Here is a 24,122-nt window from a genome sequence, read left to right on the forward strand (position 1 = left end):
CAGGCCGTTATTATCTATAATAATTTAGAAAAAAATATGAAACACCTTTCTTTATTATTTTCAAATTATGTTTTTTTTTTTAGTTGGGAAAGGATTCAAAAATGTTTTCACAGATGATCGATTGAGATTTTTGCTAACGTTTCTGACTTTATTGAAGCCATCAGAAAGGTGGACTTACCAAACAATAATCTATTTATTTGAAAAAAAAAATTAAAAATATATATAACAGACAACATAGGTACGAAAACAAACGAAAATAAGAACTAACTACATGAAACTCTTTTGTTTATCATATTTTTTAATTATAAATGACAGAAATATATCAGAGTACCCAGGATGGTACAAACTTCTTTGTACTGAACTGTTAAGGAATCCGATTTAACAAATTGAAATAATCACTGTTCAGTCCTTCTATGTCTCTTCTAGTCGTTTCCCTAATGGAGGTTGATCATCTGAAATATTAGAGTTTGCATTATTACCTTTCAAGTACAGACTTGGAAAATTTTGCCTGAATGAACAATGATCTTGAAATCAAATAACCACAAAAAGTTTTTCAGAATATTTCCCGTTTAGGTTCATTTTTCAACATTTTAGAAATAATTTTATTTGTATGCATGTACCTATATATGCAAAGTTGAGTAGAAGAATAACTATTTGCTGAACTGCGCCAAGTGAAACGAAGGTCGATTATTATCATTTTTATTATTGTTAATATCTCGCTAGCACCGTAGCTACGACCAAGGAAGCTACGGTGTGAGCAAAACCCTACTAGAAATAAAAAATCTTTGTGAAAATTATTCAATTATCATCATGGACAGTTTTCAGAAGATGCACAGATACTTTTTTGTGTCAGTTCGGATTGTTTGATCCACAAGGCGTGCATGTCAAACGATGTTAGCAATGCCAACAATAACTTTTGACAGTTCTTGGTCAACAATAAGAACGGGTGCATCATTCCACGTTTTGCTTGTGATATTCCTTCACTTGAAACTGATTTGAAGTTGTCATATGTAGTTGCTGCGTTACCCCTTCTAGTATTTTTTTGCGGCGAGTGGAAAAATCTTCGAAAGACACCTGGTCGACCTGTGACCAGATAGTGTCGGATTGCCACCGACTAAAAAAGTACTCAAGAGTCAGGCTACTCTGGAGCCGTCCTCGGGCATTACTTTGGAATAACAGACTATAGTGATGATTCAGGGCTCTTCTTTTTTCTTCAGTACTTCATCGTTATTTATTTTCTTCTCTTCTGTCCTTTGTCAGGATGGTCTTGGAGAGGTCAGTAACAACTTCCCAGTTTTCTTCATTTTTGAGCATCTTCTCTTTCATGTTTTCCGTTGATAATTCTCCTTTCGTAATTTTTGTGTTTCTTCTCTTGTGTTCTTCTCTTATGTTCTTCCAAACGTATGCATTCAAAAATTGTGATCTTTCATTTCGCAATACTGGCACTCTTCTGCGTCACTCACTTTGAACCTAAACAGATACGCCTGAAAACGCCCATGAAAACGACTTGTGTGAGAAGGTAATTCGCCTCTCCCCATTTTCTGTTCATCCATGGTGTTTAAAATTGTGGAATGATTGTGATTGTTGATTTTCATAATTATTATTATGATTGCATGCATGTGATTAATTGAACCACAAATAAAATGATGAATACTGTTCGAAGTATATAATATTGAAAAATGTATAGCTTGAGACAATGGATGTTAATGCTACGTATGTCAACTGATGACTGACTGCTGACCCGACAGATGGGCCGAGCAAGTGCGCAGACACCTATGATAATAAATGAAACATGGTGGGTCACCAAAATATTACTACAAATCATAACATAGCCGGCCGCCTTGAAATATTAATTTCAAAAAACAAAAAAAAAAAAACAAACGATTCCAATATAATAATGTCATAATAATTATATCTAACATGCAGTTCATCACACTGCTCAATATGGTTCATCAGGTAAGAAACAAATTTTATTTATTGCCCGTTTGAAATTACCACTAGTCGTGCGCACAGTCACTACGCGGACTATTCCATCTTGCCCAGGATGGACAGCTTCAATGCGCCCAGTACGCCAGCTCGATGGGGGGAGGCTATCATCCTTGAGGAGAACTAACGCATCTAATTGTATTGACCTGGTGGAATCTTGCTGCCATTTGGAACGTTGTTGCAGGCTGTGGAGGTAGTCTCTACTCCACCATTTCCAAAATTGCTGTACCATTTGTTGTAGTCGTTGGAAATGTTTCAAACGATTGGACGGGATGTCAATGACATTTGACTGTGGTATACTCAGCAGGGAATCACCAATTAGAAAATGTCCAGGTGTAAGAGATTGGTAATCATTAGGATCATTGGACAGAGGAATCAGAGGACGCGAGTTTAAAATTGCCTCTATTTGTACAAGGACAGTGGACATGTCTTCAAAATTCAATTTTGCATCCCCTAAAATGCGCTTGAGATAGTACTTAAAAGATTTAATAGCGGCTTCCCAAATACCTCCGTGATGTGGAGATTTTGCGGGTATAAAGTGCCAAGTGATGCGATTTTCAGAGAAATATGATTGACATTGTTCATTTTTGATTGTATCAATTACTAATTTGTGAATTTTTTCTAATTCATTGTTTGCCCCAATGAAATTCGTAGCGTTATCACTGTAGATATGACTACAGAGACCTCTGCGTGAAACGAATCTTCTGAAGGCTGACATGAATGATTCTGTTGTGAGTTCTGTTACTAATTCTACGTGAACAGCCTTTGTGGCTAAACAAATAAAAATACATAAATAAGTTTTTATGAGAGTTCTACATCTGGATTTTCCATCCTTGAGTAGGTAAGGGCCTGCATAATCAACCCCACAATACGTGAAGGGTCTTGTAGGGGTAACGCGCATTTCAGGCAGTTCACCCATTAGACGAAAATGATCAGTTGGTTTGGCTCGAAAACACGTTAAGCAATTGCGTAATACGCTACGTACAGTATTTCTTGCATTTAATGGCCAAAATTTTTCACGAATTTGAGAAATAATGAATTGTGTGCCTGCATGTAAGTTTTTGTTATGTGTATGTTTTATAAGTAAACGTGTGAATGCATGTTTGGATGGAAGTACGATTTGGTGTTTTTGATCAAAACCTAATGGAGATTTCCTCAACCGACCACCGACACGAATTAGACCTTGTGAATCGATGAAAGGGGAAAGAGAAACTAATTTACTTTGCTTTGATATATTCTTGGATTTATTAAGGCATGTAAGTTCATTTGAAAATTCTTGTGCTTGAATTAAACGACACAATTTTAAAATTGCATTATCTATTTCTTCATGAGAAATTAACCCAGTTAGTTTCTTATTCCTAAATTTTATGTTGTGATAAAATCTAAAAATATATGCAGTTACATGTAGGAGTTTATTGAATGATGAATATTTTGAGAAAATATCAAAATTCAAAGAGGAATTAAAAGACAAAACCATTTTTTCTTTTCTTGCTTCCGGCACTTCAGACATTATGGTCTCATGATTAGTTGGCCATAAATCTGAATCATAAGTTAGCCAAGGGGGGCCGTTCCACCAAAGGGTGCAGATTGATAAGTTTTCAGGATTTAAACCCCTGGAAACAATATCTGCGGGATTTTGTGCTGAACTCACATGTCTCCACTCATAACCTTCAGTTAATGACTGGATGTCTGCGACTCTATTGGCAACAAAAGTCTTCCACTTGTACGGTTCAGCACGAAGCCATGCTAAAACTATTTCAGAGTCTGTCCAACAATAATTGCTGGTTATGTTAATGTGCAAAGAATCCTTAACCTTTTGCATTAATTGAGCAAGTAACAAAGCACCGCATAGTTCTAGCCGCGGAAGCTGTATTACTTTAACAGGTGCTACACGTGATTTAGAGCAAACTAAACTTGATAGGATTTCATCATTTTGATTTTGTGAAACAAGGTAAACAGCAGCACCATAAGCAGCTTCTGATGCGTCGCAAAATCCATGTAAATGGAATGACTTCGCATTGTTGATAGCAATGTGCCGAGGAATGACTAAAGAATTTATAGCAGGGAGTGATTCAATAAAAACTTTCCACCTTTTTAAAATATTTTGAGGAATTGGAGCATCCCAATCACATTGAGCTTGCCAGAGTTCTTTCAAAATGATTTTTGCATTGACTACTACTGGACTGATTAGGCCTAAAGGATCAAATATTTGAGATATGGCTGATAAGATTGTTCGTTTGGTGGGGTTACACTGTGAATTGAGAATGACAGAATATTCAAAACGGTCCTGTTGTGAGTTCCAGGTAATACCCAAAGTTTTTCTTTCTTTACTATCCCTTATTTCAAAAATGGTAGAAGAACATTGATCCGTTTTATTTTCAAAAATTCTATGATCATTAGAAACCCATTTTCTTAATAAAAAGCCTGCTTGCTGCAAAATATTGCTAAGTTCATATTTTAACTGAATTAAGTCAGACAATGTATCTGAACCAAATATAACATCATCAACATAGAAATTGTTTATGATAATGTCACTAATATTAGGAAATTCAGCTTGGCAGTCCAAACCCACTTGATGCAGAGAACGAGTAGCTAGAAAGCTAGCACTTGATGTACCATATGTAACAGTGTTGAGTTGAAAATGTTCAATAGCTTTAGATGGATTACTCCTCCAAACGATTCTTTGCAAGTTTCTATTCTCAGGATGAACTTTCACCATTCTATACATTTTGGATATATCTGCTGTTGCAACAAATCTGGGGATACGCATGCGCAGCAAAACGCAAACCAAATCATTTTGAATTGTTGGTCCAACCCTCAACACGTCATTCAACGATAGATTTGTTGAAGTTTTTGATGATCCATCAAAAACCACGCGTAGACGAGTTGTAGAACTGTTTTCCTTGATGACGGAATGATGAGGCAAATAAAATTTTATGTCATTGGGGTCATCGAGAGAAATGTCAATTTTGGACATATGTCCCAGTTGCTCATATTCATTTAAAAATTCCTCATATTGATTACGAAGATTAATGTCTTTAGAAAGCTTTCTTTCTACTGACTCTAATCTACTAATAGCAGCATTCAATGATTCTCCTAAGTTCTTGTACGATTCTTTCAAAGGAAGTTTGACTACAAACCTGCCTTCATGATCTCTAAAATAATTCTGGCGGAAATGACTTTCGCATTCCAGTTCTTCATCAGAGAATTGAGTTTTCGTTTGGGTGACATTTTCAATGCTCCAGAATTTTTCAAGTTGCTCGTTGAGTAAATTGTTTACTAATAACATGCAACTTGGATGAGCTTCTGGGTTCTTAATTTGTAAAGATCCTGAAATTATCCAACCCAATCGAGTTCTCTGGAGAATGGGTTTATTTCGCCCTAGTTTAATTTGCCCCTTGACTATGAGATCAAAAAATATTGATGCACCAAGTAATACTTCGATTTTTTGTGAAATGTTATATTCTGGGTCTGCTAATTCTATTTCATCGGGTATATCTAGACACGAGGGATCAAATGAAAATTGCGGAATATTTGATGTAATTTGTTTTATAATAAGAAATTGAAGATTGTTAGAAAATTGTCCATCTTTTGAGCGAATTTGAATATTGCATTGAGATGATATATTAATTGTTGACTGACTGATACCACATACAGGTAAGTTTACATTAGTAGCAGGTAAATTGAGTTTCTTGAACAATTCTAGTGAAATGAAATTGCTTTGAGAAGCAGAATCAAGCAGGGCTCTACATTTAATTGGATTTTTATTAGAATCAAGAATATAAATAATTGCTGTCGACAGAATCACCTGATTTTGGTTCCCTTGAGAAAAATGAGATGTCAATGTTTGAATAGGTGCCGTATTTGTTATGTCACTAGAGATGCTGGGTTCACTTGATTCAACAAAATTGTTTTGTTCAATTTGACTGTTTGATGTGTTCGAATGACTTCTATTAATGTTATTTGTTGTATTAACGAATGAGTCATCATGCAAAATAGAATTATGTCTCCTTTTACATTTTTTACAACTATGAGCTGACCTGCAAACTTCTACGGAATGTCCTGTCCGTAAACAATTCGTACAAATCTTTAGTTTTTTAAGTTCTATGTATCTTTGTTTAATTGATAAAGACATTAATTTATAACATTGATATATTGAGTGCTGTTTTTTGCAAAAAATGCAAGTTTTTTCATTGACTGTGATATGAGTTAATGACTTTTCATTCATTTTAGGTTTTTGAATAGATTTACTGTCGAGTTTTTCGAGCAATTGACATTTTTTAATAATAAATGATTCTAATGCCTTGAATGTAGGATTCGTGTTTTTGTCGATTGAGGATTCCCAATCTCTCTGCGTTTGAAAGTCAAGTTTGGTTGTAATGATGTGAATTAACAAAGTGTCCCAACTGTCCACTGGCTCACCAAGACTTTTCAATGCCCTAGTGTGTTTTAACATGTTATCTAATAATTTTCTCAAAGAAATATGTGACTCCCTTTGTATATTTGGAAAATCAAAAATATTTTTTACATGATTGTGAATGATTACCCTTTTGTTTTCAAATCGTTCTTTCAAGAGGTTCCACGCGATATCATAGTTACTTTCTGAAATTTCTAAGGAGTGCACAACCTGCCTAGCATCACCCTTCAAACACGACTGCAAATAATAAAATTTTTGAATGTTACTCAAAACAGAATTTTCATGAACAAGACCCTTGAATGTTTCATAAAATTGCAACCATGTATCATATGATCCATTAAATTCAGGTAAATTTATTAAAGGTAATTTCAAATTGTACTCATTAAGAGGATTCGATGCTGCAGGAGAAGAGGTGCCACTAACATAACGTGTTAAAATATTTTCTGATTTGGAAATCATTTCATAATATTTTTTTTCATATGCTTCCCTCTCCACCAGCTGTGCTTCAGAATCATCTAATAATTCAATGGCTGATTGTGTTCTTTCAAATTCATACCAATTTTCTTTAAGTTTAGCTACTCTTTCCTGTAGTTCCCAGCGATCATGCTGTAACCCAGAATCAAGCAAATAATTAGCAAATCTAGTGGCCTGGCCTTTTAGTTGGCCACGGCGAGCCACTAATGATTTTAATTGTTCGTCCATTTTATTTGTGTTAAATGAATTTAAATAATTTGCAAATTGAAAGATAAAAACATAAGTCCACCAATCCCCTACACAAATATTGACGGTAAATAAATGCAAAAAGGGAACATAAACTGACTTACGGATTGTGGAAATTAGGATCTCTTTTTATTCGTCGGATGTAGAAAAACTTATCTCGACTTAGGAATTGTTTTTGTATTTGTTGACTTCTTTGTCCAATACTCGATTGCAACCTTTTTTTGAAAGTGCCTGGAATCGACGGCTTGTAACTTCTGATTTGCGATGATTTCTTGATTGAATTAATATTTTGATCGATGATTTGTTGGTACTTGTTGTATGTTATCGATGCTGATTCTCAACCGTTTCAATGATATTTGGCTATCGAAGGACCATGTTTAAAATTGTGGAATGATTGTGATTGTTGATTTTCATAATTATTATTATGATTGCATGCATGTGATTAATTGAACCACAAATAAAATGATGAATACTGTTCGAAGTATATAATATTGAAAAATGTATAGCTTGAGACAATGGATGTTAATGCTACGTATGTCAACTGATGACTGACTGCTGACCCGACAGATGGGCCGAGCAAGTGCGCAGACACCTATGATAATAAATGAAACATGGTGGGTCACCAAAATATTACTACAAATCATAACACATGGTTTTATGTATCTTATCAGTCATCGTCATCTTCCAAGATAATTGCAATTTTTTGAACATTTGTGACCTTACTAACCCTTTTGATACGTTGTTCTGTACCATTGTTCTCTCTTCCACCAGCAGATCTATTGGGGGAGTTCTTGGCAATCATCAGCAGAGCTTTGGCTGAGGCTGTTCTATAAGCGCATACTATTTTTATAGCTGGCTTCCTCTGAACATTTAGTAATATATTTCTATATATATTGTTTTCATGACTCTTTTTCAGATTGTTGTACCACAGAGCATGATTGACAGAGCGACTGAGCAGAGAATCCTACTACTAATTTCTCGAGGGCCCCCAACATTAGGCATTATCCCGCTTATGTTGCTCATGGCTTTCCTAGCCTTTTCTGCTATTTGTACAGGTATGAAGGTACATTTCTTCTTTCGATTTCCTTTCCATGGTGTGGAGTTGAAAGCGTTTTGTACAACAAACTTTATCATGGCGCATCTTTTTCTGCCACTCCTTCCGTTTGCTTCGTCTACGATGTTTTGTACCTTTGCCAGTGCATCTGTTGTGACGTACCTTTTCGAAAACCAAACTGATTTTCATCAAGGTCACCTCTCCTTTCTATTTCTCTCAAAAGTTTCGCCTTAATCAAATGCTCGAGGAGTTTTACGATGACTTCCAGGATGCATATGGGCATGTACGATTTATTTTTGCCTTTTTCAATTAGAACGCGTCTGGCTGTCTTCCATTCTTTGGGGAATTGCCCTGTTGGTAATGAGAGGTTAATCATTCTCAGACATTGTTCTTGGTGTGCCCTAATAACAACAACCTCCACTGGTGCCGTTGGTAGTCTATCCCATTTTTAAATCTAGTGAGATGGAAACAACGTATTACAAAATTCCATCTGTTCTTCGGTTGGTCTAATTGGCTATCCGATCCTAACCTGGTAGCCTTTTATCCGCAGCTACTTCTTCTCTCAGTGTTTTTCACAATTTCTGTCTGGCTTCTATTATTGTGTTCTTCAGATCATTCTTGCTTTGTTTGTATTAATCTTGACACAGTATCCAGGAGTTCTATTACCATTTACTCTTTTCATAGAAATTTTTTTACATGCTGCCTTTATGATTTTTGCCAGTAGTACCACGTTGCATTATTTGATCATGTATCTGCTCTATTCTCCTATGATATCTCTGAACTATATGTTGATGGTAGCTCAGGCTCTCTTCTAGTAGGCCCCTTCTAGTAGGCAGATACTGAAACCGAGTTAGATATTTCGGAACCGACCTATCGGACCAAATAAATCCAGCATTTCAATGTTCCATGAAATCTTTGTATAGGAATATACAAATGACAAAAGTCTGTCAATGATGTGCCTGCATAGTAACATGAAACATCAATGTAATATGAGAGAAAAGATGCAGTAGCATTCTGAGGAGCCTTGCTCAGCGTATAAAAAACACATGGTCTTTCACTAATCATCATGTTTGATAATGGTTTACATTTGATTCAAAGCACTTCAAGAACTTTTTTCAAGACCCAGATATTTCTCATGTTAGGTCCAGCCCTACTTACACTCAATCACATGATTTGATGAAACGACTCATTGATAACATAAAAGGAAAGTTGGTGAAGGGTGGATCTGAACATCGCAGTCTAATTGTTTTGGAATACAATAGTATACCCAAGAAATATATTTGAAATAACTATAGACCAGTGCTTTTGCTATCAGTGCTATCAAAAATCATAGAAAAAGCCGAAAACTATCATCAATATGGCTTTCGGAAAGAAAGATCAACAGGCGACTTTCTATCGTATGGGATCCATATTTAAATTAACATAATCGAGATACATGGAGAGTCAGTAGCTGTTGCGTTTGATATTTCTAAGACCTTTGACCGTATGCGGCATGGGGGTTTGCTAACCAAACGTCGATGCTATGGCTTGTTGGATCATCTTAGTGTATGGCTGTCCAGCTTCCTGAAAGAACGTTTTCTGCAAGTGGCCGTTGATTAGATATCTTTCAATTACTCTTATCATCAACGCTGGTGTTCCCCAGGGATCCATATGGACTCCCACTGCCCTTTTCATTGTATATAGATGAATTATTGGAAGAAACCAAGAATTCAATATATTGCTTTGCTGAAGACAGCACACTTGTCTCGTCAATTCATTTGGATTCCAGGTCATCAGCTGCGGATGAGATAAAAGTAACCAGGTTCAATTCAATGCCACCGAATCCCAGGCATCTATTTTCTACAAAAAGATGAATGTATTCGAACCGTATGTACTAATGTCAAGACAGGCAATTCCGCTTTCTGCTTCGATAAGTTCGTTGGGGGGTTAAAATGGACACCAATATATCCTGGCACAATCATGTCACTGGAATTGTAAAGGCTGCTCCTCAAAAGCTTGGAACATTGTTCAGAATCAAAAAAATGTACAACTCTCAGCAAGTTTTGATGCTTTTTAAAGCTCATATCAGACCTCCTTTGGAGTATTGTTCACATGTACTGAGCTCCGCCCTTAGGCATACACTGCAGGTGCTGGATTCCAACCAGAAAAGTACCTGATTGGAGATACGAACATCACTTGTAACCTCGATAGTCTGGACCATAGAAGAAAGATTGGAGATTTGTCATTTTTTTATAGATACTTTTACGGGAGGTGTTCAAGTGACTTGGCATATTTGATTCCACCAAGAGCGGTTCATATCAGAAATACACGACTGTGGCTGCTCATCGTTTCGAGGTTCAAAATACATGAATTGATAATAGCAATGGTTGATCATGATCATCCTTTATGGCTTGAAATTTTTTCAAAGAAAAAATTTCTGTCTCTTCAAAACAATGAGTAGAAAAATTCCACCATTCAACAAGTGGGATAATTGAGAGTAGAACGAAATTGCTGTCTCTTGACGCCCGTTCTCCTAACCAAGTGAGCATCATCAGTTATTTTATGACAAAACTTTTTCAGTACATCTCCTGATTATACTTACTTAGTTAGCGAAATGTGCGTCGGAGACAGCATTTTAGTTCTGGTAAGGAAAAACTGTTTTCAATAGAAGTGACATATTTTCTGTAATGTTGAATGTTGAACACTCATTATATACCATAGCCTCCAAAACTTGTGAATGTTCCTGCTAAGTCTGCAAAAAGTTGAGGAAATGGATTTCGGAAAAAAACACATTATCGAATTATTATTATGAATTAATACACTGGAAAAGCGTAAAAGCTGATAATAACATTTTCCGAATAATACGACTACCAAATCAGACAGAAACACCGATTGTATCAGAAAATGATGAAAACTCGTAAAAATGAAATCGTTCAACTGAATGTTACGAATGCTTGATTTTGTATCCGTTTCATTTATCCACCATATGTTGATTTCAACTAATTCATAATGGATTTAGACAGTTTTCACCTACAAAAAAACATTCGTGACTTCGCCATCTTCAGGAATCGAATAACATCGTTTTCTGTAAAAACTTGTTTTGCTCAGAGTAATGCCTTGTCATTGATATTGTCACAGCAAGAGACTTGAAAAATTAGTGGATGAAGAAAAACACAGCAAATCTTCTAGAACGAACATTTGTGAATTTGTATTCCATTCGCAATATATCTCTCTCTAAATCGTTGGTAGTCAACCATTTATTTTCATGTATCACAAAAATACATCAAGCGAAATGCACTTTAAATCCGTCTTTCGAATATGTTCAGTATATTTCAACTCCTTGATGCTCTTACGAAGTCGCAAAAACTGTCATCGATAAAATAAACAACATATCGGAAGAATGTTTTTCTTAGATTGTGATATATCCATCCATCCTAAATCCTATTTGAAGAATCTATTTTAGTCTGGGTCACAAGATACTTTTTATGGGGGGTTTGTTTTTTGCAAATATCTCGAAAATATGGAAGATATCCTGAATTTGAAAAAAGATCTTTAAAGAATTGTGGAATTGGCTTCGGTGGTAGTGCGCCCGACTCACGATTAGGGGGTTCGATTCCTGCCTCGACCAGGTATTTTTCTCGAGAGAATTTATCTGGTTGAAGCTGGGATGATTCTGCAACCGTGTTAGGAATCACACGTTGAAAGGTAAGACCTCGTTAGTCCTTAGCTCGCACAAGTTTCTCAACTTCTAAGAGTTGTCGTTCGTATGGGGGAACAGCTGATTAACAGAAAAACAGATTTTTCAAAACAGAAGGAAATTTCCAATATTAATAATTTCAATTCAGAGGCGAGAATAGTACTAAAAGCGGGCGATGCGCGTTCCGCACGCGCTGACCGATACGGACCATTGATCAATAAAAATTATTTTAACCCATTACATATCATAATTGATATGATTATTTTATTAGATATACTTTAGTTAATCAACTAATTTTTACAAGTTTCAAATTCACATGAAAACCCTGAAAATTCTCAAACTAAAAACCTCAAATATTGTTCACTTCCTGAAGCTTTTCTGGAAAGCTCTCCAAAAATATTTTCGTTGGAAAAATAAAAAAAATTTGATTTTTCACTCTGTTATCAAAAGCACTAAAAAGTGAAAAATTCAATTCAATATTCGAATTTATTCTTATTATTTGAGTTCACATAAAAATGAAATTTCTTAAATATTAGCTCCATTTGTTATAAACAAATGTATTGTTTATGAGATATTTGAGATTTTCCTGGGTGAATTTTTATCAGTGATGAATATTAGGATTTTTGAAGGAAATTCATTACTCAAAAAAATTATTGCTTAAAAAACCATTTGTTGATCAACAATTTTTTTGCTACTAAATATGAATATTCAAAATACTACTTCTAAATATGAAAATTGAAAATCATAATTTCTGGTCCTTTTTGATATTCTGAAAAAAAAACTTTTAATTTATATTTTCTTCGTTAATTCAATAAACAATTTGTTTTCTACAAATTAATTTTCACGATATATTTTTTTATTATAAAAAAAACAAAAACTATGCTGAACGCAAGAATAGAAAAATGTTGAAAAATTTGTAAAAAATAGAGAAACGCTCTTCTACACAAATAAGTGACACATGGTTGTTTTTGTTTTTTTTATAGTTTATGGATAAAAATATATCGTAAAGATTAATTTGTTCAAAACAAATTGTTTATTAAATGAATACAGAAAATATAAATTGAAAAAAGTTTTCTTACAGAATATCAAACGGAAATACAAATTATTATTTTCAATATTTAGTAGTAGTATTTTCAATATTCACATTCATTAGCAAAAAAAATTGGTAATCAACAAATGTGTTTTTAACCAATGATTTTTTTTTAAAGCATTTTGTTTTTAAAAATCATAATATTTATCACTGATAAAAATCTCCCCAAGAAAATTTTCAATATCCTATAAACAATACATTTTTTCAGAACAATTTTTCAAACAAAAAAGCTGAAAATTGTGAAAAATCATTTTTATGTAACTTCAAATAATAAGACTACGAATAAAGTTGAATATCGAAAAAAAAAAAAATTAATTGCTTTTATTGAAGTTTTCACTTTTCAATGTCTTTGATTATTAATAACGGAGTGGAAAATCAACCTTTTTCAATTTTTCCAACGTGAATCTTTTTTGAAGGCTTTCAAGAAGAGCTCCAAGAAATGAAGAAACTTTGAGGTTTTTAGTTTAAAAATTATCAGGGTTTTTATGTGAATTTGAAACTTGTAAAAATTAGTTATATTACTAAAGTATATCTAATAAAATAATTACGGGAAAAATTTCCTCCTCTTTAAGGATCTTTTTTTAAATTTTGGATATCTACAATATTTTTCGAGATATTTGCAAAAAACCGAACATCCCTTTTTTCACTGAATTGTTTATTACTTTTGCAAATTTTTTGAGTTCCTTTTGAAAAAGTTGCTAGAGATCGAATAGAATGAGCCCTGGATCATGATTTGCCCTTGGACAGAAGTTCCAAAAAAGGATATTGTGACCCAAACTATTTTAGCTGTACTAATTCTTATGAAAGATCATCCACGAAAGTAGTTCTAAATGGTTTTCTTCAACATGAAATATTTTGGGAACAATAAGTAGTTGCCAAGGGTATTATTATTCAAATTGTGAAAATCTTACAATTGGCTGTTAATCGAAAACCTCATTATAAATTTTCATCAAGTATCGATCAATCGTGTCACATACGATATACAGGTGTAACACAATTTGGAGAAGCTCCATCTTAATGAAATAACTTACAGGTAGTACGGCTTGTCTCGATGGTGCATTCAATACCTTAGTCTACCCAGTCTACCGTATTCGCAGTATATATCGATACAATGCAGCCACAGAAGTGCTTTTTAGACCAGCGCGGAAATCTTCAAAAATGCTGAAAAAACAAAGGATGAAACCTTTTACGGGCGATCTGTGTTCGGGAAGTGGTAGGAGGTGAGTTTTTAAGGGTAGAAAATGGTTTATTTCGGTTTCCGACAAAACTACAATAATAGGGGAGCCCAAGCGGGGATTTCGGGATTTACTAAAGCGCGGCAGATTAATATACAAGGGGATACCTTGTACCCGGTTAAGTACCTACACCAAATATAAGCCCCATATATAAGGCCGCCCGTGAAGGATAAAGGATCAGATTAGTAAAAAAAATTGAACATCAGAAATTCTCGAGCGCTTCAGCTTAAGGTAGGGTGAGTTAATTATATGCTAAAAAGTGTATATTCCAGTAATCTGACAATTTGAGAGTGACGTAAAAAAGGGGAGGGCAGCAAAGTTGTAAAAAAATAATGTCATTTCGACATTCTCGATGGTAGGTGATTTTTTTTATTTTGAAGGAGAAGGATAAAGAAAAATATCTGACGATTTCCGCAGGCCGAAATAACAAAAATTCGTCGATAAAGTTTAATGCGTCCAGCTGTGTGATACCTATATTTCCCTCTCCGAGTTTCTATTCCCCTTTCACTTTTTCTCTATTACTCTCTCACTCCGTTTCCACACTCTGAATTCTGTTGCCATAACGCCACCACAGCTGATCACAGAGACTCGTTCGTGATGAAGACGAAGATGATGATTAATTAATCAATTGATTATAAAAAATTAACTTTTTTTGAGCATTTTTAAAAAATTATTTTCTCATAAATACAAGTACACTATTTAAAAAACATACACTCAGTTATTTGCATGCTATTTCCTGAGATTTTCAATTATTTAAGTTCAATGATTTGAAAAAAATCAAAAAAATGTCAGATTAGGCGAATCCCTCTAGATAATCGTCAGATTATGAGACAGCACGTCTAGAACATAAAGATGAACCATATATATCTCAATCTGATGCGCTTGAGTATTTCAAAATGGCGAATTTTTTTTGCATATTATAATAATGGTCGCGAGTTTGCGTCAGATCAAAATCGTCAGATTATTGAATGAGAGCTTTTTTTTTGTTGCACTTTACACCCCCTTAGAAAATCTGACGCGCTCGAATACATTTTTTTTCTTTTCACTTTCAACCCCTACGTACAACCACCCGCATCATGCAAACGATCAGATTGATATACGAACATTATCAAAAATACATAAGATATTGATGTTATTAATATCTGACGCGCTCGAGTATGTCCATGCAACAGTAATTTTTTACATATTTAAAAAACTATAGCTGCTTCCCCCACCGATGATAAGGTATATATTAAATAACATTTTTATCTTGTTATCATCTGAGCGTTGCAACCTAATATGTTTCTATGACGCTCGAGTAAATCCCCATTTTGTATCGTGGGCTCCCCTACTACAAGTCTTATGAAAAAAAAAATAGAAAAAAAGTTGTAGGTAACAAAAAGATCTACAACTTTTCTATGCACAATTTTTTCACATAACCTCAAATAACCAAATTTTTGTTTTTTTATTTTCATCTTTTTCATAGGAAATTTGGTGAAAAGTTGTTCATGTCCCAAATACACTGTAATTAATTTGATTTAAAATATTCATTTTTCACCTCATTTTGACTCAATATCAAAAAAGCACCCTAATTTTCAATCAAAAATTCTCCCGTGAAAATATCAGTATTTTCCAAATAGTGGGTGTGCTTTATGTTCGTTGAAATCTCTTCTTTTTGGTGGTATAAAAAAATACATAACTATGGCAAATATTCTCAAAAAAAGCAAAGAATCTAAAAATAAAATCGAATTTGTCACATAAATTTTGAGGTGATGTGAAAAAGTTATGCATACAAAAGTTGTGAATCTTTTTATTACCTACAACTTTGCTTTTGAATTTTTCACTATAAGACTTCTATAGTCCGTTCATAATTTGTCGATAGCACAAAATGAGGGCCCAAGTCATAAAACGGTCGTAAAACTCGTAAAATCATAGGCGGAGGTTCCTGAGGTGTTTATTCATTAAATATAAAGCTTCAGTTTATATTCGAAACTTGCCTTGAAAGGGTGAAGTTGTTACGAACGAAAATAATTTTTGGTTTAGTACATTTTTTAATCGCATTTAATTTACGGCTCGTTGGTGTTTCGGCGTCTACGGCAGTAATTAACGTCTCTAATATTTATTTTGCGAATTTTGTGCAGTGTGTGAGTAACTTTTTTTCATATTCCTACAAACATATACGTACCTTTCGTTCCTGCTTGTTTTGTTTGATTGCTTGCGATGGCTTCGTCATCATCATCAACATCATCAAGTTTTACACCGGTACTGTTGCGTACAGTCAGTAAGTCTGTCTATTCACCAAGAGAGAAGACTATTGTTTTGAACGTTCACGATGCTCTGGTTTCTCAGAATCCCACAAACGAATACTTAAAGAGGGGGAGAAAATCTATTGAAATTGATGAATTTGCCAATAATGGTATTCGAAGGAAAATTCACGAATTTTTTTACAAAAAAGAAATACCCAACTTAAACAAAATTTTACAAGAAGTTAGAGACGACCCGGATTTGCCTCATGTCGGACGAACCAAATTGTGGTAAGTTTTAAAAGAATTAAATATCCGGTGGGAGAAATCAGACCGAAAATCACTTTTGATTGACCGGGAAGAGATAATATATTGGAGACGAAAGTATCTAAGATCTATACGAAAATTTCGGGCTGAAGGAAGGCCAATTTACTATCAGGACGAAACGTGGGTAAACGCAGGTCATACTCTCACAAAAATTTGGACAGATAAAAATATATCAAGCTCCAGACAATCCTTTATGGAAGGTTGGTCTACTGGTATTTCCCCACCCTCTGGTAAAGGCAGTAGATTAATAGTTTCTCACATTGGCAGTGAAAAACGAAAGACTATCACGAGGAGATGACAGCTGATGTTTTCGAAGAGTATTTTGAGCAGATGATTGAACATATACCACCAAACTCAATTATAGTATTAGATAATGCACCTTATCATTCACGACTAGTTGAAAGACTTCCGACGACTGCGTGGAAGAAACAGGATATCATTGACTGGCTGCGAAATAAGTCCCTGCCTTACGAAGATGGAATGGTTGAAGCAGAACTTTTAAAAATTGCCCGGCAACACAAATCTAAGTTCAAGAAATACGTAGTTGACAAAATGGCGGAAAGACGAAACATCACAGTCCTTAGACTCCCACCCTACCACTGCGAATTAAATCCAATTGAACTCATTTGGGCACAAATGAAAAGCTATGTGGCTAGAAAAAATACGTCATATAAAATACAAGCTGTACGTGAATTGTTATATGAGTCTTTACAACATATTACAGAACAAAATTGGCGAGATGCAGTAAGACATGCAATAGAAGAAGAACAAAAAATGTGGGATCTTGACAATATAATTGATGCGACTGTAGAGACACAACCGCTAATTATTAACCTGCAAGACGACTCGGATTCCGAAGATGATCCTGTTTATTTTGAATTTGAATAGTTTTGTAAGTAATCGTAGTTTATATCATTTAAAAATAGGTATTAATTAAATGAATGTATCTTTTACAAATTGCAAGTAACTAATTATTTTTGAATAAAATAAAGAAATTTTTTTAAAATAAAAATACAGTTTACAGTACCTACAGTTTAAGAATATTAATATATTTATTTATTTAAAGTAACTAATGTTTTAATCATATACTCTACGACACTGGTCACTCATTTCCACTCAAAATACCTACATAATCGGATTGAAAGTTTTATAGCTGTATTGTATTTCTTCAGATACAAGGTGGGTTAGTCGAAAACATCTTAAACTGCCAGTTTTAGTTTGGTTTTTGTTATTATATCATATTAGCTGTCCTCTCTGTATTTCAGTTCTCAAATGAGGGTCAAACTTGCAGTGAGCTATCAACAAATTATGAACGGACTATAGTTTTGCCGAAAATCGAAATAAACTATTTTTACCCGTTATCCGTTTTGATGTCATGTATTTTTGTGACTCCATTTTTCAATGAATATTCATTCTACTGTGTCGTGTTGTGAACCGATCGATAAAGAATTCTGTATTCTTTACATTGATTCTGATGCTGTATTCTCCAAATTTTAATTTTTCATCTGTTTTCATATTATATAATGACTTCAGACGATTTTTGGCCAATTTTTCTCTACAAATTCAAATAGAACCAAAGAGCTGCCGAAGGTGGTACTTTTTTTAGGGAATTTTTCCCTCTTCAAGAATCTTTTTTGAAATTTCGGATATCTTTAATATTTTCCGAGATATCCACAAAAAACCAAACCTTCTTTTTTTACTACTGAATTGTTTATAACTTTTGCAATTTTTTCGAGCCCCTCTTGGAATTTTTCAAAAAGTTGCTAGAGGTCATTCTGAATCAAATGAGCCCTATTTCATGATGTTCGGTGCCCTTGGACAAAAGTTCCAAAAAAAAGATCTTGTGACCCAGACTATACCGGGTGTAACTGAATAAGTATAAAACATTTGAGGAGGTGATTCCTCATCGAAAAAGAGATAGGATCTTGCATATAAAGAAACTTCATTGGAGCAACCCTTGTTAAGATACATCCCCTTAAAGGAGGTACATAAAATTTGTATAACAATTTTTTTCACAAGCACTAAAAAAGTTACAATATTGAAATCAACCTGACGTTTTGTACTACCAAAAAGACATTCAGCCAGTAATTTATTTGGTTTACCCCATGGTTGTGAGGGTAGAAAACGCAATCCCTAAAATTTATTTCCAATGTAACTTTTTGTCTTATTATTTATTTGCAATTTATAAATTCATTCTAAAAAAAAATTTCTCCTGGGTTTTTTGCCCAAAACAAACCAGTTCGCAGCAAAAAATTATTTTACGAACAACTATAGAGATACATGTAAAACACATAGTAAATGTTCAATATCTCTACCTTCAGACATTACGCATGCGTCTAGACGTCGGCGCATTGAGCCACGTATTCGCTCAAATATTCCTGAAGTCTCTCTGATTACCCTGCACGCATCGATGATGCGGTTTCTTAAGTCCTCTTCATCGCGAACAGGAGTACGATAAACAAAATGCTGTAAATGGCCCCAAATAAAGAAATCGAGAGGATTGAGATCCAGGGATCGAGCGGGCCAGTTATGTGGTCCTCCTCGACCTATCCACTGATTTGCTTATGTTTCAGTTAAATGCTGACTTGCTACTTGACTAAAATCATGCATAAAAAACATATCCCTTCTGACGCCCAGAGAAACTTCCTCCAGCAGTACTAGATGCACTTTTCCTAAAAATTGAACGTATGCCTCACCATTTATTCGAGGAGGTAAGAAATGAGGCCCAATTAAATCATTCCCAATAACTCCGAGCCACACGTTAAGAGAAAACTGTTCTTGATGGTTAGTGTCGACAATAGTGTGAGGGTTTTCATCAGCCCATATGTGGTAATTATGAAAATTAATAATCTTGTCCCGAGAAAAACTACATTCGTCTGTGAATTCTATAGTCTTCAGAAAGTCACAATTTCTTCTGATCATTTTCAGCATCCTATTGCAAAATTCAAGACGGTTCGGAAAGTCTCGCGGTAACAGTGCCTGTACTCGTTGCAGATGGTAAGGGTATAAGAGTTGTTTCTTTAAAATTCGAAATACCGTCATATGATCAAGCTGGAAAGCAATCTTTCTAGTACTGGTAGTAGGTTGTTCTTCAATCAAATTAAGTACTGCTTCCTCAAGCTGTGGTGTTCGTACTTCTCGATGGCGACCACAATCCTGCGTTCTTTTGTCGAATGAACCAAATTCTCGGTATCGTTGATGAAGTCGAGCAAATAATATATGTGAAGGATGCTGCCGTTGAGGATACATTTCAGCATAGATTCTAGAAGCTTCTAACCCATTCTCCTGCGACAGACCGTAAAAGTTATGCATATCAGCCATTTCCTCATTTGTGAATGCCATTTTAATAACAAGTGAATTATTAAAGTAACAAATTGAGAACAGAACAACAACACACAATTAGTATTAATTCAATTTCGAACACAAACACAAACTGACAGCGTCATACCAATTCAATTGTCACTATTGCTAATAGCAAAGTACTAGATAGATTAGTTTTGTATTTTCGCAATCAATTATGACGTTGTATCTCTGTAGTTGTTCCTAAAATAATTTTTTGCTGCGAACTGGTTCATTTTGAGCAAAAAACCCAGGAGACATTTTTTGTTCAGAATGAAACAGGCTATCGAAAATAAAATTTCAAATGGTGAACAAATAATAAGACAAAAAGTTACATTGGAAATAAATTTTAGGGGTTGCGTTTTCCACCTCTTGCAACCATGGGGTAAACCAAATAAATTTCTGGCTAAGTGTCTTCTTGGTAGTACAAAACGGCAGGTCAATTCCATTATTGTAACTTCTTTAGTGCTTGTGAAAAAATTTGTTATACAAATTTTATGTACCCCCTTTAAGGTGCTGTATCTCAACAAGGTATGCTCCAATGAAATTTCTTTATATGAAAGATCCTATCTTTTTTTCGATGAGGAATCACCTTCTTAAATGGTTTTCACTTTTTTAGTTACACCCTGTATGTATGTCATTTCGAGAGATCAGCTGACGTCTGATGAAAACTGATATGAACACAATACATAAAACTATTCATCCACAAAAAAAACCCGAGACTACATGTTGAATAGTTATTTTCTGTGAAACTACGGAATTGGAAAATAATACCACTTCTTCAAAGTATCAAAGATATATTCAAAATCACTAAGGAATTAAATAAATAAAAGAAATGTTCACCCTTTATTTGAGAATAACACTACCTATACAAGTTTGGAGAGCATCAAACCCTCGGAAGAGTTCATTTTCACTGGAATATTTTTGATTATTCTCTGTGTAACATACTCTTTCAATTCACCGCAGAAACAAACAGAGATTTCGTTTTGGATTAAATACATTTTTTCAATCACGAAAAAGCATCAGCAGTGAATCCTGTCATTGCAAAAAATATCAATAATTGATGAGCTATGCAATGGATAAATGCAATGATATTTTGAATTGTGATTTGTCAATTGATATAAATCAGTATCGAATTATTCAAAACTTACTATCGAAAACTTTTCTTTCGTTTTCGACAATATTCCATTTTTAAACACGGAACTCATCCGTTCAAATTTCTCAACCTCGTAAAGACTGTGTCTATTCCTCCTTGACCCCAATTCTGACCGTTTTATGTCTGATGGTTTCTTTTTTACGGATTTTTATTCTGGAACTGAACGATTGTGCCATCCCTGAAGGGAAATCGCGTTGAAAATGTCACGGAAATGACGCCTCTATTTCTCTGCCAGATTTTATAGCGTATATCCCACGTTTTACTATCACAATACGACTGGCTTATACTATTGATTGTTTATTGATACCGACTGCTGACGTAACAAATACATTCAATATTCGTAATACAAGGGCTATCGTGGATATATCGTCTGAATCAGAGAGGTTTTATTGATGATAACCCAGTTCATCACAGAGTGATCCTTTAAGCCGCAGACGGAACTGATTTCGAAATAGAACTTAGTAGTGATGAAAACATCATTTTTGAAATCAAAAAACATATGAACGTTGATTATGACTGATTAATAATGGGTTAATTACTTTTCGTCATCAATTGCACCATAATTTTGGTATTGTCTAGACTATACTTGCTATCATTTTCACAATACCTACTAGGTTATAATAAAGTTCTGCATAAACCTCAAAAATAAGATGATTTTCATTTTCGAGATAAAATGTCACTTTGAGATTCAGGATGATTTTAATTTTTTTATGTGTGCGTTACCATTTCAGGAACCTCAAATCTAATAATTAGTTAAAATTAAATGAGGTTAAGATGAGGATCCTCTTTGTTACTTATGTGTTAACTTCATTTTAACCTCACTTTCGTAAGTATGAATACGTTGTCCATACCCGTTTGTTTATTCAATAATTATTGTAGAGTTCCCGATGAAGATACCCGATTCATTCCCTACGTTATATATATATATATATATATATATATATATATATATATATATATATATATATATATATATATATATATATATATATATATAAACAACGACGTTTCAACATTGTCTATGTCCTCTTCAGGTTTAAAATCTGAAATTTTACAATATTGTAGTTAAACGGTTAAAAACATATTTCGTTACACAATATCAAATATGCCTAAATATTATTGTGAAGTTTATTTGGTGGTCGGTGACTTCAACATATTTTCAATTTGAAAATGAATAGTATTTACAAATATTCGAAAATGCAATGGGTTCTTCAATTGCTGCAACCATATCAAATCTTGAAATGATGTATGTTACATCATTTCAATACACACATCATATACAAATCACACATTGCACTCAAAACTAAAGCCTGAAATTTCAAAAAATGAACAAACCCATACGGTATACATATAGAACACTATGCTAAAATTGTGAAAGTACCTATATAGGTCAGTCCAAACAATATCTACAAATATGAATACAAGCCCACAAATATTCGAAAACTGACATTACAGCCTTGTCCAAACATGAAAAAGAAAATAAACATAAATTCGAGTTGTACAAGGTTGAAATTTTGACCAAAAAACGAAATCCAAAAGTTGAAAACGTCCTTGAAATGATTCACATGAAAGATCCCAACCGTATTAATAATAGAAGCAATATAAACAACCTCAATCAAATCTATAGTAACTTACTAAAATTAAACTGATTTTCACATCTCCTCACTGGAAACTACGATAAGTAAACTAGAGTTCACATACTATACTCGAAAAGGTTGAACATTCCAATGAATTAAAAAAAAATAGGGAAAAAACAAAAAAAAAAGAATAAAATAAATTCGACACCCACAATCGAGTTCATGCATTCAATCACAATGATTCTAGACGAGAAAATTAAATGAGTACAAAATAGTAATCTTGTTCAAGAATAACTTTAGATTCAACATTTCAAACCTTTACGGGAAGACGAGGTTAATCAAGAAGAAGAACTCAGGTAAAAATCAACAACAATATCGATATAGTAGGAAGCAGATCGTGTAAGGACAATCTACTTCCGAATATGTTATATATATATATATATATATATATATATATATATATATATATATATATATATATATATATATATATGTAAATATTGAAGCTTAAATTACATCAAATCAAATCAAATCAAAATCAAATCAAAATTTATTCAATTCAGAACTGTTGAACTCAAATACCACTTTTATGAGCCATCGTTATTTCATCCCACACGATTATTTTTGTACTCTTTAAAACTACAGCAAAATTACTTTGTTTGTAGATGTAGCAAATGGGAGACTCGGCAGTGATTGAATTGAGTGTTAACTCAAAAGTAGCATGAGTAGTTCGACCACCTTCGAGTAACGTAGCAGCCAGCTATGCCGGACGACGCCACAGCAAGGGCAATGCCGTGAGTACTTCTTACTTTCGCCAAAAGTAAATTAATAAAGAGAGTTTCACCAGTTCCACCTGGAGCGTCTAAGAAGAATATTCGACCGTCATTTACATCTTCACTTGTGATGATTTTATTGTTGATTGTTATTTTATGACTGACCAGTAATATAATTGTTATTTTCAGATATTTATTTTTAATTCTTCTTTTTTAGTTGTTTCAGGGATTTCAAATCATTTTATATAGTAGACAATGAAAGTCCGAACTAGTGATATTCATCCAATTATGTTGTTGCGAAATTTAAAATCACCAAAACTTTGTAACGGTACGGGACTGCAAGTGAAAGCGTTACATCGCAATATAGTGGAAGCCACTTTAACTGGATGTGCCCATTAATACCTAATGATATCCCGTTTGGATTTGAGTGATCACAGTTTACCCTGAAAGTGTGCTTTGCCATGACAATCAACAAGTCTCAGGGGCAAACCCTCAAATTTGCGGGTATTGACTTTAGAGAACATTGCTTCTCTCATGGACAGTTTTATGT

The 24,122-nt window shown here is 34.0% G+C and overlaps 1 protein-coding gene and 1 long non-coding RNA gene across 2 annotated transcripts in view; both read left to right on the forward strand.

Annotated features, from left to right (window-relative positions):
• The window catches only part of LOC111505412 (trace amine-associated receptor 9), a 466,598-nt gene that overhangs the window by 162,363 nt on the left and 280,113 nt on the right, over window positions 1–24,122 (forward strand). The window lies entirely within an intron of this gene.
• LOC141480937 (uncharacterized) lies at window positions 22,977–23,760 on the forward strand. Its single transcript, XR_012464648.1, has 2 exons — window positions 22,977–23,155; window positions 23,465–23,760. It is a non-coding gene; the product is annotated as an uncharacterized lncRNA (long non-coding RNA).

The sequence above is a fragment of the Leptinotarsa decemlineata genome, unplaced genomic scaffold (assembly GCF_025532065.1).
Source record: "Leptinotarsa decemlineata unplaced genomic scaffold, Ldec_3_MD MMD2_tig00000026_RagTag_RagTag, whole genome shotgun sequence".
NCBI lineage: Eukaryota > Metazoa > Arthropoda > Insecta > Coleoptera > Chrysomelidae > Leptinotarsa > Leptinotarsa decemlineata.